At 45.6% G+C, this 16,936-nt stretch overlaps 1 protein-coding gene across 1 annotated transcript in view; it reads left to right on the top strand.

Annotated features, from left to right (window-relative positions):
* NDUFS6 (NADH:ubiquinone oxidoreductase subunit S6) overlaps window positions 1-16,936 on the top strand; it is a 105,790-nt gene that overhangs the window by 372 nt on the left and 88,482 nt on the right. The window lies entirely within an intron of this gene.

The raw sequence follows: 16,936 nt of genomic DNA on the forward strand, positions 1-16,936 counted from the left end.
ATACCTTTGCAAAATATCGTGATTGAATGTATATTACCATCATTTTGTATACGATTATAAGGGTGCATTCTTCCAACCTTTATGTATTTTGCGGTCTGCAAAACACAGATCCGTAAAAAAATACGGATGATGTCTGTGTGACATCAGTGTTGCATCCGTTTTCATTGCAGATCCATTGTAACAATACCTACCTATCCTTGTCCCCAAAATAGACAAGAATGGGGGGCATACTAAAAGGAATGACAGAGTGGAATGCCCATAGAGAATAATTAAAATGTAATATTTGAATTAGAGACAAAACCATTTGACATATCAAATAATTATTTAGCAGACATACTTTCCAAATTCAGTGGGATTATTTAATGTTCAGATTAAGGCTCCTTTCACACCTGCGTTCAGGTGTGCACTCGTGACCTCCGTTTGAAGGGGCTCACAAGCGGCCCTGAATGCAGCCGTCTGGCCCTAATGCATTCTCAGTGGAGGCGGATCCACTGAGAATGCATCCGCCTGCCAGCGCTCAGCCTCCGCTCCGCTCAGTGAGCGGACACCTGAACGCTGCAAGCAGCGTTCGGGTGTCCGCCTGGCCGTGCGGAGGCGAGCGGATCCGTTCCGACTTATAATGGAAGTCAATGGGGACGATCCGCTTGAAGATGACACCATATGGCTCAATCTTCAAGCGGGTCCGTCCCCCATTGACTTTCAATGTAAAGTCTGAACGGATCCGCTCAGGCTACTTTCACACTTAGAATTTTTTTCTAAGTTATAATGCAGACGGATCCGTTCTGAACAGAGCCACCGTCTGCATTAATATGAGCGGATCCGTTCAGAACGGATCCGCCTGAACGCTAGTGTGAAAGTAGCCTAAGTGGAATTATCTGCAGAATGACGAGGGTGCAATGACACAAAGGCATGTCCATAGACTATAATGGGAAGTAAAATATGAGTTTATTTACAGGTAAATCTGTGTTTATGTAGGAAATTAACCTTTACTGCAATTGTTCCCTGGTTAGAGTAGCATATTGTAAAATGAAAATTACCTTGAATTATAACTGTTTTCTATAGACTGCCCATAGACTATAATGGGAGGCAAATTTTGATTTGGAGTCTGAACCATTTAACATATTGAGTAAATCTTTAGCAGGCTTACTCGTCAAATTCAGTGGGATTATTTAAAATTGAAATTAAGTGGGATTATCATTGGTTTCTATGAAATGACAAGAGGTATGACACAATGGAATGCCCATAGACTATAAGGGCTGTTTCACACGAGCAGATGCCGAGCGTGACATTCGCTCCGTTAATGACAGCCAAGACCCGATGCGGACAGCAGAAGCACTAACATGATTGATAATGCTCCGTGCCTCTCTGTGACCTCTTAACTACAAAATCACAGTGACAACTTTATTTCACTGTGATTTCGTAGTAAAGAGGTCACAGAGAGGCACGGAGCATTATCAATCATGTTAATGCTCCGTGACTCTGCAGTCCGCATCGAGTCTTGACTGTCATTCACGGAGCGGATGTCACGCACGGCATCTGCTCGTGTGAAACAGCCTTAATGGAAGTAAACTATGAGCTTATTTGCAGATAAATCTGTGTTGTGTAGGAAATTACAGTGGAATTTATAGGGTCTGTCTGTGTAGGAAATTAACCTCTACTTCAAGTGTCCCCTGGGTTAGAGTAGCATACTGTAAAATGAAAATTACCTTGGATTATAACAGTTTTTTATAGAATGACTGAACACAACGTCAAATCTACAGCATCAAATATGTGCAGGATACAGTACGTTTGAATACACCCTTAGGATAGGGTGACACTGAGCGCATATGCAGCGTATTTGTGGCTGCGAGATATGTGCCGGGCAGCGGGAAATACTGCATATGTGCTAGGAGCAGACACACAGGGCATTCCCTCCGCGGCCCTGTGTGTGCAGTAAGGTTCGGAGGCGGGCAGAGCGCACTGACGTAACTGACGCGCGGGGTCACCTGCAGACACTGTGGAGAAAAGCCCTGTGTATCTGCTCCTAGCACATACACAGCGCATTTTCTGCTGCCCGGCACATTTTTCACAGCGTCAAATATGCTGCGTATGCGCTCAGTGTGACCCTACCCTTAATTTGTAAAAAAGAAGCCTCTGAAAAATTTACAAAGCAATCTGTTTGGTTGCTATGGGCAACTGTCAGCTATTCCTCTGTACAGATTTTGATAAATCTCCCCCTATGTTTTTAGGTTTATCAATTTGTTGTAAAAATTGTTCTTGGTTTGTTTACCCTTTTCTCTGACAATATACTTTGCTACTTCATACACTCCCCTATGGCACTGCCATTGTTTGCCACTGCATTCTTTTGTCTGAGTCTCGTGTTTTTCCTGCTGGGTCAGAAATGTCTGTTTATTTGTATACTTTTTATTTTGACCCCTCCCCACTTCCCATCCCTTCTTTGCTTTTGCCTCCCTCCTATTTTTGATTCCTGTTCTACAAAAAAAAATAAAAATAAACTTTCAATAAAAGTTCTGTTAAAGGGATTCTGTCACCTAACCCAAAATCGGCTGTGCTCTTCAAACTTGTAATCCGTCCAGTAGTTTGAGAAAATCGACTTTTATGATTATACAAATTAGCCCTGAGGGTGCCCAGAGGGGCGTTTTGTTCCCCTTAGTGTGCCCAGTAACACCCTCTTACAGTGCCCAGCCCGCCTTCCTTCCGACTGCCTAACCGCCCACAGCCTCTCATCCCTCTCCTCCTCCTCCTCCCTCACGGCCGAACGAACTCTCGCGCAGGCGCAGTACCCACTGAGGGCTGCGCCAGTGCGATCTGCAGGAGTCTGAGGGCAGGAGCTTCATCCTCGTCACTGGGCATGCGCCGAGCCCAGTGACGTCCGATTCTTGCTCTTCCCTCAGTCAGCTGACTGGATTACCCCTTTAAATAAGACAAGTTTTAAATAAAATAAGTATTTACACATTCTCTATAAACTTGTCAGTTTTCATTCTCAGTAATACCAACATGCTATGGGTGTTTCTTCAGTCAAAGTAAAAATCTGCTCAGCAATTACACTTGGAAATTTTGATGCAGCAATCAATGTCAATTCCGCTGCACAGTGCACACTACAGAATTCCACAGAAAATTTTCTGGCGAAAGAATGAACATGTTCATTCTTTCAGCGGAATATTGAGCGGAATGCACTGCCAACTATAGGAAACGACAATGGCTGTGCTGCCCAAGCACCGACTAAGGCCTCATGCACACGACAGTTTTTTTTCACGGTCCGCAAAAACGGGGTCCGCGGGTCTGTGATCCGTGACCGTTTTTTTCGTCCGTGAGTCTTCCTTGATTTTTGGAGGATCCACGGACATGAAAAAAAAGTCGTTTTGGTGTCCGCCTGGCCGTCCCCATTGACTTTCAATGTAAAGTCTGGAGTTCTTTTATACCATCGGATTGGAGTTTTCTCCAATCCGATGGTATATTTTAACTTGAAGCGTCCCCATCACCATGGGAACGCCTCTATGTTAGAATATACTGTCGGATATGAGCTACATCGTGAAACTCATTTCCGACAGTATATTCTAACACAGAGGCGTTCCCATGGTGATGGGGACGCTTCTAGTTAGAATACACTACAAACTTTGTACAAGACTGCTGCCTGGCAGCACCCGATCTCTTACAGGGGGATATGATAGTACAATTAACCCCTTTAGGTGCCGCACCTGAAGGGGTTAATTGTGCTATCGTATTCCCCTGTAAGAGATCAGGGCTGCCAGGCAGCAGGGGGCAGACCCCCCCCCCCCCTCCCCAGTTTGAATAACGTTGGTGGCACAGTGTGCGCCCCCCATCAGGCCCCCCCTTCCTCCCTCTAATGTTAGAAATCGTTGGTGGCACAGTGTGCGCCCACCATCGCCCCCCCTCCCTCCCTCTATTGTAATAAATCGTTGGTGGCACAGTGTGCGCCCACCATCGGCCCCCCTCCCTCTATAGCAGTAACAACATTGGTGGCAGTGTGCGGCCTCCCATCCCCCCCCATCATTGGTGGCAGCGGAGTTCCGATCGGAGTCCCAGTAATCGATGGGGCTCCGATCGGTAACCATGGCAACCAGGAAGCTACTGCAGCCCTGGTTGCCATGGTTACTTAGCAATAGTACAACAGTAGAAGATTCATACTTACCTGCTTGCTGCTGCGATGTCTGTGTCCGGCCGGGAGCTCCACCTACTGGTAAGTGAAAGGTCTGTGCGGCGCATTGCTAAAGAACAGTCACTTACCAGTAGGAGGAGCTCCCGGCCGTTCAGACTTACTGCTGCGATAGCAGCAAGCAGGTAAGTATGAATCTTCTACTGTTGTACTATTGCTAAGTAACCATGGCAACCAGGGCTGCAGTAGCTTCCTGGTTGCCATGGTTACCGATCTGAGCCCCAGCGATTACTGGGACTCCGATCGGAACTCCGCTGCCACCAATGATGGGGGGGGGGGGGGGAATGGGAGGCCGCACACTGCCACCAATGTTGTTACTGCTATAGAGGGAGGGGGGGCCGATGGTGGGCGCACACTGTGCCACCAACGATTTATTACAATAGAGGGAGGGAGGGGGGGCGATGGTGGGCGCACACTGTGCCACCAACGATTTATTACAATAGAGGGAGGGAGGGGGGGCGATGGTGGGCGCACACTGTGCCACCAACGATTTATTACAATAGAGGGAGGGGGGGCGATGGTGGGTGCACACTGTGCCACCAACGATTTATTACAATAGAGGGAGGGGGGGCGATGGTGGGCGCACACTGTGCCACCAACGATTTATTACAATAGAGGGAGGGAGGGGGGGCGATGGTGGGCGCACACTGTGCCACCAACGATTTCTAACATTAGAGGGAGGAAGGGGGGGCCCGATGGGGGGGGCGCACACTGTGCCACTAACGATATTCAAACTGGGGAGGGGGGGGGGGTCTGCCCCCTGCTACCTGGCAGCCCTGATCTCTTACAGGGGAATATGATAGTACAATTAACCCCTTTAGGTGCCGCACCTGAAGGGGTTAATTGTGCTATCATATTACCCTGTAAGAGATCGGGTGCTGCCAGGCAGCAGGGGGCAGTCTTGTACAAAGTTTGCAGTGTATTCTAACTAGAAGCGTCCCCATCACCATGGGAACGCTTCTGTGTTAGAATATACTGTCGGATATGAGTTTTCACGAAGTGAAAACTTAGATCAGAAAAAGCTTTTATGCAGACGGATCTTCGGATCCGTCTGTATGAAAGCAACCTACGGCCACGGACACGGATGCCAATCTTGTGTGCATCCGTGTTCTTTCACGGACCCATTGACTTGAATGGATCCGTGAACCGTTGTCCGTCAAAAAATTGGACAGGTCATATTTTTTTGACGGACAGGATACACGGATCACGGCCTCGGCTGCGAAACGGTGCATTTTCCGATATTTCTTTATTTATTTTTTATTTTTTTTTATTTTTTTTTCCACGGACCTATTGAAAGTCAATGGGTCCGCGAAAAAAAAAGGAAAACGGCACAACGGCCACGGATGCACACAACGGTCGTGTGAATGAGGCCTAAATCAGTTGGGACGGGACGCATTTGGAATTTCAGAACTGATTTTCTCCGCTTGGAAATTTCGTAGTGTGCATGGACCTGTAGTTGCCCCCCATGTATCTTCCACCCCAAAATCACAAAATCCATTTCTAGTCCTGGGCCTATATTTAGTAAGGGGGAGGAAAGCTGTTGTCTTTAGTTCAAAAATTCTATTTCAATTATTCTCTAGGGTTATTCCTCTTCCCATTATACCCTTTGAATCCCCTTTAATTTAATTTATGTCTGCTAAAGATTTATTTGATATGTTGAATGGTTCACACTCCAAATCACATTTTACTTCCCATTATACTGTATTGGCATTCCATTCTGTCATTCACATGTTATTGTATAAAAAAACTGCTTTAATCCCAGATTGTTAATTTAAAACTATGTGCTACTCTACCCAGGGAACACTTGTGGTAAAGGTTAATTTCCATTTCATCCACCATGACGACTCTATCATGATATTGACCTCTGTAGGGGCTAGGGTTGTTGCGGGTATCGAAATTTCGATACCCAATCGATACTTTTGTCCCGGTATCGATACGATACCGGGATTTCCGTTTTTTCGATACTGGGCTGCGCTTCTGCGCAGTCTAGTATCTCTGAACATGAGCGCGCTGCTATCGGCGCGCTCATGTTCTCTCTCAGCAGCACGGGGAGAAGGAAGCTGTCCTCCCTCCCCCTGTGCTGCTGCTGCTGCCGCTGCCACCAATGAGAAGCGAGGGGCGGAGGAGGGGCGGCAATGAGAAGCGAGGGGCGGAGGAGGGGCGGCAATGAGAAGCGAGGGGCGGAGGAGGGGCGGCAATGAGAAGCGAGGGGCGGAGGAGGGGCAGCGCCGGCAATGAGAAGCGAGGGGCGGAGGAGGGGCAGCGCCGGCAATGAGAAGCGAGGGGCGGAGGAGGGGCGGCGCCGGCAATGAGAAGAGAGGGGCGGAGGAGGGGCGGGCGCACTGCGCCACCAATGATAGGATTATTTCAACACAGAGCTGCGCCCAGCGATGCCCCAGCACTCACCATTAGTCCTGGGCGCCGCTCCGTTCGCCTGCAGTGCCCCATTACTGTCTCCTCTCCTGCTCCACATGCTGCTGATTACTATCGGAGCGATGGGAGGAGACATCAGCTTCACTAGTAGGCGTTCCTTCTCCCTGCGCTGCGATTGGACAGCGCTACAGCCAGGGAGAAGGAACGCTCACTAGTGAATCTGATGTCTCCTCCCATCGCTCCGATAGTAATCAGCAGCATGTGGAGCAGGAGAGGAGACAGTAATGGAGCACTGCAGGCGAACGGAGCGGCGCCCAGGACTAATGGTGAGTGCTGGGACATTGCTGGGCGCCGCTCTGTGTGGCCTGATAGTGAAAGTCTGGACTCATATACAGTAGTCAGTCTTTAACACATACAGGAGGCGGGTGCCGGCAGCAGAATCGCATTGCCGGCACCCTGCCCCTGACAGGGAGCTGCGATCAGCGGCAGTTAACTGCCGCTGATCTGCCAGTACCCGCCTCCTGTATAAAGAGGTAGTTATCATTGTCCCCCCCCCCCCCCCCCTCAACCCACCCATCCCATTAAAATCATTGGTGGCACAGTGTGCCGGCCCCTCTCAACCCCCCAGTATTAAAATCATTGGTGGCAGTGGCCACAGGGACCTCTCTCCCCCCCCCCTCATTGGTGGTGCAGTGGCAGCTTCTGATCGGAGCCCCAGCTGTGTAAGCCTGGGGCTCCGATCGGTTACCATGGCAGCCAGGACGCTACAGAAGCCCTGGTTGCCATGGTAACATCCCTGATGCTGTGTGCACAGAGCAGCAGGGACAGTGTGGAGTCCTATTCACCCTAATAGAGATCTATCAGGCTGAATAGGAAAAGGGATGAAAGATCCCAGGTTCTAGCCCCTAAGGGGAAAATAGTCATTAAATAAAAAGTGTAAAAAAAACAAACAAAAAACACTAAAATATGAAGTATAAATCACCCCCTTTTCCCAATTTCACATATAAAATATTTAAATAATAAACATATTACATCGCCACGTCAGAAAAGTCCAAACTATTAAAATATATAAAAAAAAATCTAGGTGGTGAATGCCGGAACAGAAAAAATAAAATAAAAACTGCGCGATTCGCCATTTTTAAAAATGAGGAATGCACGTGGCTTTTTTTGTTTATTTTTTTCGCGTGGTATCGAATGGTATCGAGTATCGCAATACTTTTTCATGGTATCGAAACCGAATCAAAAAATTGGTATCGCAACAACTCTAGTAGGGGCAGGAACACAGAATACTCTATGGGCATTCCGTTTGGCTTCATTATAGTCTATGGGCATTCTCTTCCCTTGTGAAACTGTATGGGCATTCTATTGTCATTCCTTTTAGTATGCCCCAGAATAGGACATGGAATGGACATACGGATGCGGCCAGCACACAGTGCGCTGCCTGTATTTTTTTGAGGACCCATAGGAATGAATGGGTCCACATCCTATCCACAAAAAATTCGGATCGGACATGGACAAAAAATAAAGTTGTGTAAATGCACCGCGCCTGCATCGAATGCTGAACGGCGTGAGATTTCACCAGAGCACAGGGCTGGCAGACAGATGTGAGCGCTGCCTGGCCCTGTCAATCAGGACTTGGAGGGAGGTGACAAAGGTGGGAGAACAGAGCCTCTAGGAGCAGGAACAACGCCCCCCCTGCTCCTAGAGGCTAATTAGCATATTATAAAAATAGATTTCTTGTGTAACGGGCCATAGATAAAAGTAGGTATAGGCTAGTTAGGTTTAGCTGACAGCACATCGCTAATGTCAGCTAGCTTAATAGGGTTAATTCTGGTGACAGAATCCTTTTTAAGGCCTCATGCACACGACCGTTCTGTTTTTGCGGTCTGCAAATTACAGATCCACAAAACACGGAAGCTGCCCGTGTGCCTTCCACAATTTGCGTAACGGTACAGGTGGCCCATTGTAGAAATGCCTATTTTTGCCTGCAAAACGGACAAGATAAGGATATGTTATTTTTTTTGCGGGACTACGTAACGGAGCAACGGATGCGGACAGCACACGGAGTGCTGCCCGCATCTTTTTCGGCCCCGGTAAAGTGAATAACTCCGCACCCAAGCTGCAAAAACTGCGGTTCGGATGCAGACCAGAACGGTTGTGTGCATGAGGCCTTACATGTAGACTGTGTGGTTATTGACAAAGAATATGTGCAGTCTGTTCCTTCAGTCATGGGGGGCTGTGTTCACACTGCATCTTGGTCTCCTTTTACAATGAAAACCAAAGATCATGGCATCTGTGAAGTAGGCAGGAACATGTTTGTGCATTATTCCTGTTATATTTGACAGAATCTGCAAAGTGCCTTCAGGCAATGACACTAAAGTTTGTTTCTCAACCCCTTCCTGACGTGGAGATTTTCAGTTGGTGTGCGTGTGTTTTTTTTTTTTTTCCCCCCTCCACTCCTTGCCTTCCCAGAGCCATAACTTTTTTTTTATTTTTTCAGTTCACCTGGCTGTGTGAGGGCTTTTTTTTATTTATTTTTTTTGGCAGGACAAGTTGTACTTTCTAATGCCACCATTTAATATGGCATACAATGTTGAGGGAATGCCCTCCTCCTCCACAGTATGGGGAAGGGTGATCTCTAATGCCATCACTTGTCCCAATACATAATCATTGTCTGCCGCCAGAAGAGACTGTTTGTTTACACAGCACAGCAAAACGATCATTTTTGTGATCACATGAAGGATCTATTACCTGATAAACAAGGCTTTTGCTCGTTCATCGGTTAATTGGTGGCACATCTACACTGCCAGTTAATCGCTAACGAGTGTTCCTGTAAACACTCATTAGCGATTATCTGTGGGATTCTCAGCTTAGGCTCCTTTCACACTAGCGTTCGCTGGTCCGCTCGTGAGCTCCGTTTGAAGGAGCTCACGAGCGGACCCGAACGCAGCCGTCCAGCCCTGATGCAGTCTGAATGGAGCGGATCCGCTCAGACTGCATCAGTCTGGCGGCGTTCAGCCTCCGCTCCGCTCGCCTCCGCACGGACAGGCGGACAGCCGAACGCTGCTTGCAGCGTTCGGGTGTCCGCCTGGCCGTGCGGATCCGTCCAGACTTACAATGTAAGTCAATGGGGACGGATCCGTTTGAAGATGCCACAATATGGCTCAATCTTCAAGCGGATCCGTCCCCCATTGACTTTACATTGAAAGTCTGGACGGATCCGTCCCAGGCTATTTTCACACTTAGCTTTTTTTAGCTAATATAATGCAGACGGATCCGTTCTGAACGGAGCCTCCGTCTGCATTATTACGATCGGATCCGTTCAGAACGGATCCGATCGAACGCTAGTGTGAAAGTAGCCTTATGTAGAGGGCTTTTTGACACAAGCGTGTTACTTGTGGGAATCGCGTTCCGTATGAGAGAGGGATTGTGTAGTCGGGACTTACAGAAGTGCCCAGCATTATCAATCATGATAATTCCGGGCACACAGATGGGCATCAAACTGGGCACAAAATTGTGACTTAAAGGGTTGAATGAATTTGGGCCAGTGATCTTGCACTGCTATCATACAGAGGGTGATGCCCTGTATCGTATGCAGTTCAACCTAGCCCAAGCAGATTCCTGATGTAACCTCATAATATGGTATCAATTAGAGTTGCACCGGGAATCAAAGTATTAATACCCAATCGAAACTTTTAGACCTGGATCAATCCGATACTGGGTTTTACTATTTAACGATACTAGGCTGCACAGCCTAGTATCAGTTAGAAAACATGGCATGCGCCGCGCTCAGCGTGTGTGCCATGTTCTCTTCAGCAGCACTGTGCTGCTGCCACCAATGGAAACTTGCTACTGAGGAGGGACTCTGGCCACTTCGCCACCAATGAACATAATCAATTTAAGTGTAGGCGCCGGAGGTATCCTATACACGGCCTTAATAACAGCACCCGCTTCCTACACTTAAATTAATGGGTTAATTATTTTCATTTGTGGTGCAGTGCCCCCTCCAACCCCAGTATTATAAATAAATTATAATCATTGGTGGCGCGGTGCGCCTCTAACACCCCAAGTCATTGGTGGCAGGAGGCCTAAAGCTAACCATACACCTGAGAGTACTGCAGGCTGAACACTTTTTTTCCTCCAGCAGATACCTCTCAGGCTTATTTCACATAAGGGCTCTTTCACATCTGCGTTCTTTTCTTCCGGCATAGAGTTCCGTCGTTGGGGCTCTATGCCGGAAGAATCCTGATCAGGATTATCCCCATGCATTCTGAAGGAATAGAAATCCGTTCAGGATGCATCAGGATGTCTTCAGTTCAGGACCGGAACGTTTTTTGGCCGGAGAAAATACTGCAGCATGCTGCGCTTTTTGCTCCGGCCAAAAATCCTGAACACTTGCCGCAAGGCCGGATCCGGAATTAATGCCCATTGAAAGGCATTAATCCGGATCCCGCCTTAAGCTAAACGTCGTTTCGGCGCTTTGCCAGATCCGACTTTTAGCTTTTTCTCAATGGTTACCACGGCTGCCGGGACGCTAAAGTCCTGGCAGCCATGGTAAAGTGTAGTGGGGAGCAGCATACTTGCCGTCCGTGCGGCTCCCGGGGCGCTCCAGAGTGACGTCAGGGCGCCCCAAGCGCATGGATCACTTGATCGCATGGCACGTCATCCATGCGCATGGGGCGCTCTGACGTCACTCTGGAGCGCCCCGGGAGCTGCGCAGACTGTAAGTATACCGCTCCCCCGCTCCTACTATGGCAACCAGGACCTTAATAGCGTCCTGGCTGCCATAGTAACACTGAAAGCATTTTGAAGACGGATCCGTCTTCAAATGCTTTCAGTACACTTGCGTTTTTCCGGATCTGGCGTGTAATTCCGGCAAGTGGAGTACACGCCGGATCCGGACAACGCAAGTGTGAAAGAGGCCTAAGCTATATGGTTTGTGTCAGGATCTATTCTGAAAAAACTGGTTTGCAATTGCAATCAGTGTTTTCTGTCTGGATTGCATGTTATTTTCATGCACATGAAGAAAAAAAACACAAACAATCTGTATATCGCATTGCATCCTGATGCAGTGCTTCAGACAAAAAAAAAATACCTAGTAGCCATTGGCTCCTGAACTGAAAAATTTAGGAGCCAAATCAAATTTTTAGTCGCCAAATCGAAACCCAATCAAAATTTTGGTATCGTGACAACGATACGCCGATCAGATCGGCATAGGGTTGTTTTGATACCAAAATTTTGATTCACTTTCGTCACCATAAAAAAGTATTGCGATACTCAATACCGGAAAAAAAGCTGTGTGCATTTCGCATTTTATGTTTATTGTTTTTATATATTTTATATGTAAAATTGGGAAAGGGGGGATTTAAACTTAATATTTTAGGGTACTTTTACACTAGCATTTTTCTTTTCCGGCATAGAGTTCTGTCACACAGGGGCTCTATACCAGAAAAGAACTGATCAGTTTTATCCCCATGCATTCTGAATGGAGAGCAATCCGTTCAGGATGCATCAGGATGTCTTCAGTTCAGAAAAAAAAACGAAAGATTTGCCTGAATGCCGGATCCAGCATTTTTTCCCATAGGAATGTATTAGTGCCGGATCTGGCATTCAAAATACCGGAATGCACCCGCAACTCGTGGTTGCTAGGATGAAAGTCTATTCACTGTATTATTTTCACTTATAACATAGAAACATAGAATGTGTCGGCAGATAAGAACCATTTGGCCCATCTAGTCTGCCCAATATATCTGAATCCTATGAATAGTCCCTGGCCCTATCTTATATGAAGGATAGCCTTATGCCTATCCCATGCATGCTTAAACTCCTTCACTGTATTTGCAGCTACCACTTCTGCAGGAAGGCTATTCCATGCATCCACTACTCTCTCAGTAAAGTAATACTTCCTTATATTACTTTTAAACCTTTGCCCCTCTAATTTAAAACTGTGTCCTCTTGTGGTAGTTTTTCTTCTTTTAAATATGCTCTCCTCCGTTACCGAGTTGATTCCCTTTATGTATTTAAAAGTTTCTATCATATCCCCTCTGTCTCTTCTTTCTTCCAAGCTATACATATTAAGGTCTTTTAATCTTTCCTGGTAAGTTTTATCCTGCAATCCATGTACTAGTTTAGTAGCTCTTCTCTGAACTCTCTCTAGAGTATCTATATCCTTCTGGAGATATGGCCTCCAGTACTGCGCACAATACTCCAAGTGAGGTCTCACCAGTGTTCTGTACAGCGGCATAAGCACTTCACTCTTTCTACTGCTTATACCTCTCCCTATACATCCAAGCATTCTGCTGGCATTTCGTGCTGCTTTATTACATTGTCTTCCCACCTTTAAGTCTTCTGAAATAATTACTCCTAAATCCCTTTCCTCAGATACTGAGGTCAGGACTGTGTCAAATATTCTATATTCTGCCCTTGGGTTTTTATGCCCCAGGTGCATTATCTTGCACTTATCCACATTAAATTTCAGTTGCCAGAGTTCTGACCATTCTTCTAGTTTTCCTAAATCCTTTTCCATTTGGCGTTTCCCTCCAGGAACATCAACCCTGTTACATATCTTTGTGTCATCAGCAAAAAGACAAACCTTACCATCGAGGCCTTTTGCAATATCACTTATGAAGATATTAAACAAAATTGGTCCCAGTACAGATCCCTGTGGAACCCCACTGGTAACATGACCTTGTTTTGAATGTTCTCCATTGACTACAACCCTCTGTTGTCTGTCACTCAGCCACTGCCTAATCCACTCAACAATATGGGAGTCCATGCTCAATGACTGCAGTTTATTGATAAGTCTTCTATGTGGGACAGTGTCAAAAGCCTTACTAAAATCTAGATATGCAATGTCTACTGCACCTCCACCGTCTATTATTTTAGTCACCCAGTCAAAAAAATCTATAAGATTTGTTTGACATGATCTTCCTGAAGTAAACCCATGTTGTTTTTCATCTTGCAATCCATGGGATTTTAGATGTTCCACAATCCTATCCTTTAATAGGGTTTCCATTAATTTGCCTACTATTGATGTCAGACTCACTGGTCTATAGTTGCTCGATTCCTCCCTACTACCTTTGTTGTGAATGGGCACGACATTTGCCAATTTCCAATCTTTCGGGACGACTCCTGTTACTAATGATTGGTTAAATAAATCTGTTAACGGTTTTGCCAGCTCACCACTAAGCTCTTTTAATAATTTTGGGTGTATTCCATCAGGCCCCTGTGACTTATTTGTCTTCACTTTAGACAGCAAACTTAGAACATCTTCCTCTGTAAAGACACATGCATCAAATGATTTATTAGTCATCCTTTCTAGTGGAGGTCCTTCTCCTTTTTTCTTTTGTAAAAACTGAACTGAAGTATTCATTAAGGCAGTCCGCTAGCCCTTTATTCTCTTCTACATACCTTCCGTCCTTTGTTTTTAATTTAGTTATTCCTTGTTTTAATTTCCTTTTTTTCATTTATATATCTGAAGAATGTCTTATCCCCTTTTTTCATAGACTGAGCTAGTTTTTCTTCTGCCTGAGCTTTAGAAGTTCTTATAACTTGCTTGGCCTCTTTCTGCCTAATCTTGTAGATTTCCTTATTTTCATTGCTCTGGGTTTTTTTATAATTACAAAATGCTAGCTTTTTATTTTTAATGATTTGGGCCACTTCTGCTGAGTACCACAGTGGTCTCTTCCTTTTTTTGCTTTTACTGACAAGTCTAATGCAATTTTCTGTTGCCTTCAATAATGCACCTTTTAAGTAGTCCCATTTCTCCTGGACTCCATGTAATTAGTTCCAGTCTGATAAGGACTCATTTATGACTAATTTCATTTTTGAAAAGTCTGTTTTTCTAAAATCTAAAACTTTTGTTTTTGTGTGGTGGGACTCTTTCACAGTTATTATATTAAACCACACTGACTGGTGATCACTAGATCCCAAGGTTTCGCCTACAATGACATCATATACCGAATCCCCATTTGTGAACCTTCCGGGTTGGCTCCTCAACCATTTGTTGTAGGGATAACCCCAGTAGGGAATTTAGAATATCTGTACTCATGATAGAACTTGCTATTTTGGTTTTCCAGTTTATATCTGGAAGATTGAAATCTCCCATGATGAGAACTTCTCCTTTCATTGTCATTTTAGCTATTTCTTCAACTAGTAGATCATCTAGTTCTTTAACTTGACCAGGTGGTCTATATATCACACCTACACGAGTTACTGCATGATTAGCAAACTGCAACGTAACCCAAACTGACTCTATGTTGGCCTCACCAACTTGTATTAGGTTAGATTTAATGCTATCTTTCACATACAGGGCCACTCCTCCTCCTTTCTTGCCTTCTCTGTCTCTTCTGTATAAAGAGTACCCTGGTATGGTTATGTCCCAGTCATTTCTTTCATTAAACCATGTCTCCGTAACAGCCACTAAATCTACATTCTCAGATGCCATTATTGACCCAAGTTCATAGATTTTTTTTACCTAAACTGCGAGCATTTGTAGACAGGACTCTGAGCTTATCATTTAACCTCTGTGCTTCTGACCTGTTCTGGCATTGTTTCGGGGGGCAATTGGACTCTTTTATTTTCACTCTTTTTTGCCCCCCCTTCCTAGTTTAAATACTCTTTCGCAAATTCTTGGAGTTGTTCACTAAGTACATTTGTTCCTTTGAGAGAAAGATGCAAACCATCTTTTTTGTACAGTTCTTTTCTATTCCAAGTAGAGCTATCATGAGAAACAAAGCCAAATCCTTGCTCTTGACACCATTTACCAAGCCATATGTTGAACTCCTTTATGCGCCTCTGCCTATTATTAGCAACATTTTGCACAGGCAGAACTTCAGAAAATGAAATGGTGGATGCAAAATCCTGTACGTCATTACCAAGTGTGATAAAAGATTTTTCACCTCTGACACTTCATTGCAAGCCAGGTCATTTGTCCCTAGATAGACAAGAACATACACGTCCCCTTCCTGCTTTGCTTGCTTAACAATATTAATAATACGTCTTCTATCTCTTCTAGCAGTAGCCCCATGGAGACATCTCACAAAACCATTTTCTTTAAGCTCCACACTTCTTATGATTGAATCTCCCAGCAACAGCTGCTTTCTTTGAGACTTCACTTTGTCTTTTTTGTCCTTGGCTGCAGTCTTGCATACGTTAGACATAGGAGTCGATGGTTTCTCCCCCTCTGTGCTTGAGTCCATATGCATGTTGTCCTTACATTCTGAGAGTGCTGCAAATGAATTATGGAGAACCACCGACTGTGGGACATGTCTTCTATCCACCACTCTAAGTCTTCCAGAACCTACAGTAATCCATCTGCCATTTCTAGGGGTCCTCTGTGGCAGTGGAATTGCAGCAGTCCTAGCTGGAGTTTAACAGATAATTTAAATATCTCAGATTTCAAAAATGCAATTTCCTGCTGCAGTAAGGAGAACTGTCTACAGATCTGACAGCATCCGAATCTCCAAAGAGTGGTTATAAGGGAAAATAGCATTCTTTAATACAGAATGCATAGTAGAAGGTCAATATAATAAACAATGGTGGCGCGGTGAGCCCCCCCAACACCCCAGTATGATAAACATTGGTGGCGCAGTGCGCCCCCCCCCCTAAAATCCCAGTATGATAAACATTGGTGGCGCAGTGTGCCCCCCTCAATATAATAAACATTGGCGCAGTTCGCACCCCCCCAACACCCCAGTATAATAAACATTGGTGGCGCAGTGGGCAGTGCCAATGAGGGTTAAAAAATAAATAAAAAAATTAACTCACCTCCTCCAATTGATCGTCTCCTGTTTTCTTCAGGACCTGTCAAAGGACCTGTGGTGACATCACTGTGCACATCACATGATTCATCACCATGGTAATGGACCATGTGATGAGCTCAGTGACGTCACCACAGGTCCTGAAGAAAGAACAGTAGACCGGCAGCTACTCGATCAATTGGAGGAGGTGAGTTAATTTTTTAAAATTATTTTTTAACCCTCATTGGCACTGCCCACTTAGCCACCAATGTTTCTTATACTGGGGTGTTGGGGGGGGGGGGGGGCACACTGTGCCACCAATGTTTCTTATAATGGGGTGTTGGCACAGTGCACCCCCCCAACACCCCATTATAAGAAACATTGGTGGCACAGTGTGCCCCCCCCCCAACAATGTTCCTTATACTAGGGTGTTGGGGGGGGCCGCACTGTGCCACCAATATTTCTTATACTGTGGTGTTGGGGGGAGCACATTGTGCCACCAATGTTTCTTATGGTGGGGGGGGGGGGGGTGCACACTGTACAGGGAGTCTAAGAAAGAATCGAATGAGTCACTAACTAAGTCGGATCTTTAGATTCTTTTCACCTGTGACTCATTCCATTCTTTCTTGGGGCTCTTTCACACTTG

This window comes from Bufo gargarizans, chromosome 3 (assembly GCF_014858855.1).
Source record: "Bufo gargarizans isolate SCDJY-AF-19 chromosome 3, ASM1485885v1, whole genome shotgun sequence".
NCBI lineage: Eukaryota > Metazoa > Chordata > Amphibia > Anura > Bufonidae > Bufo > Bufo gargarizans.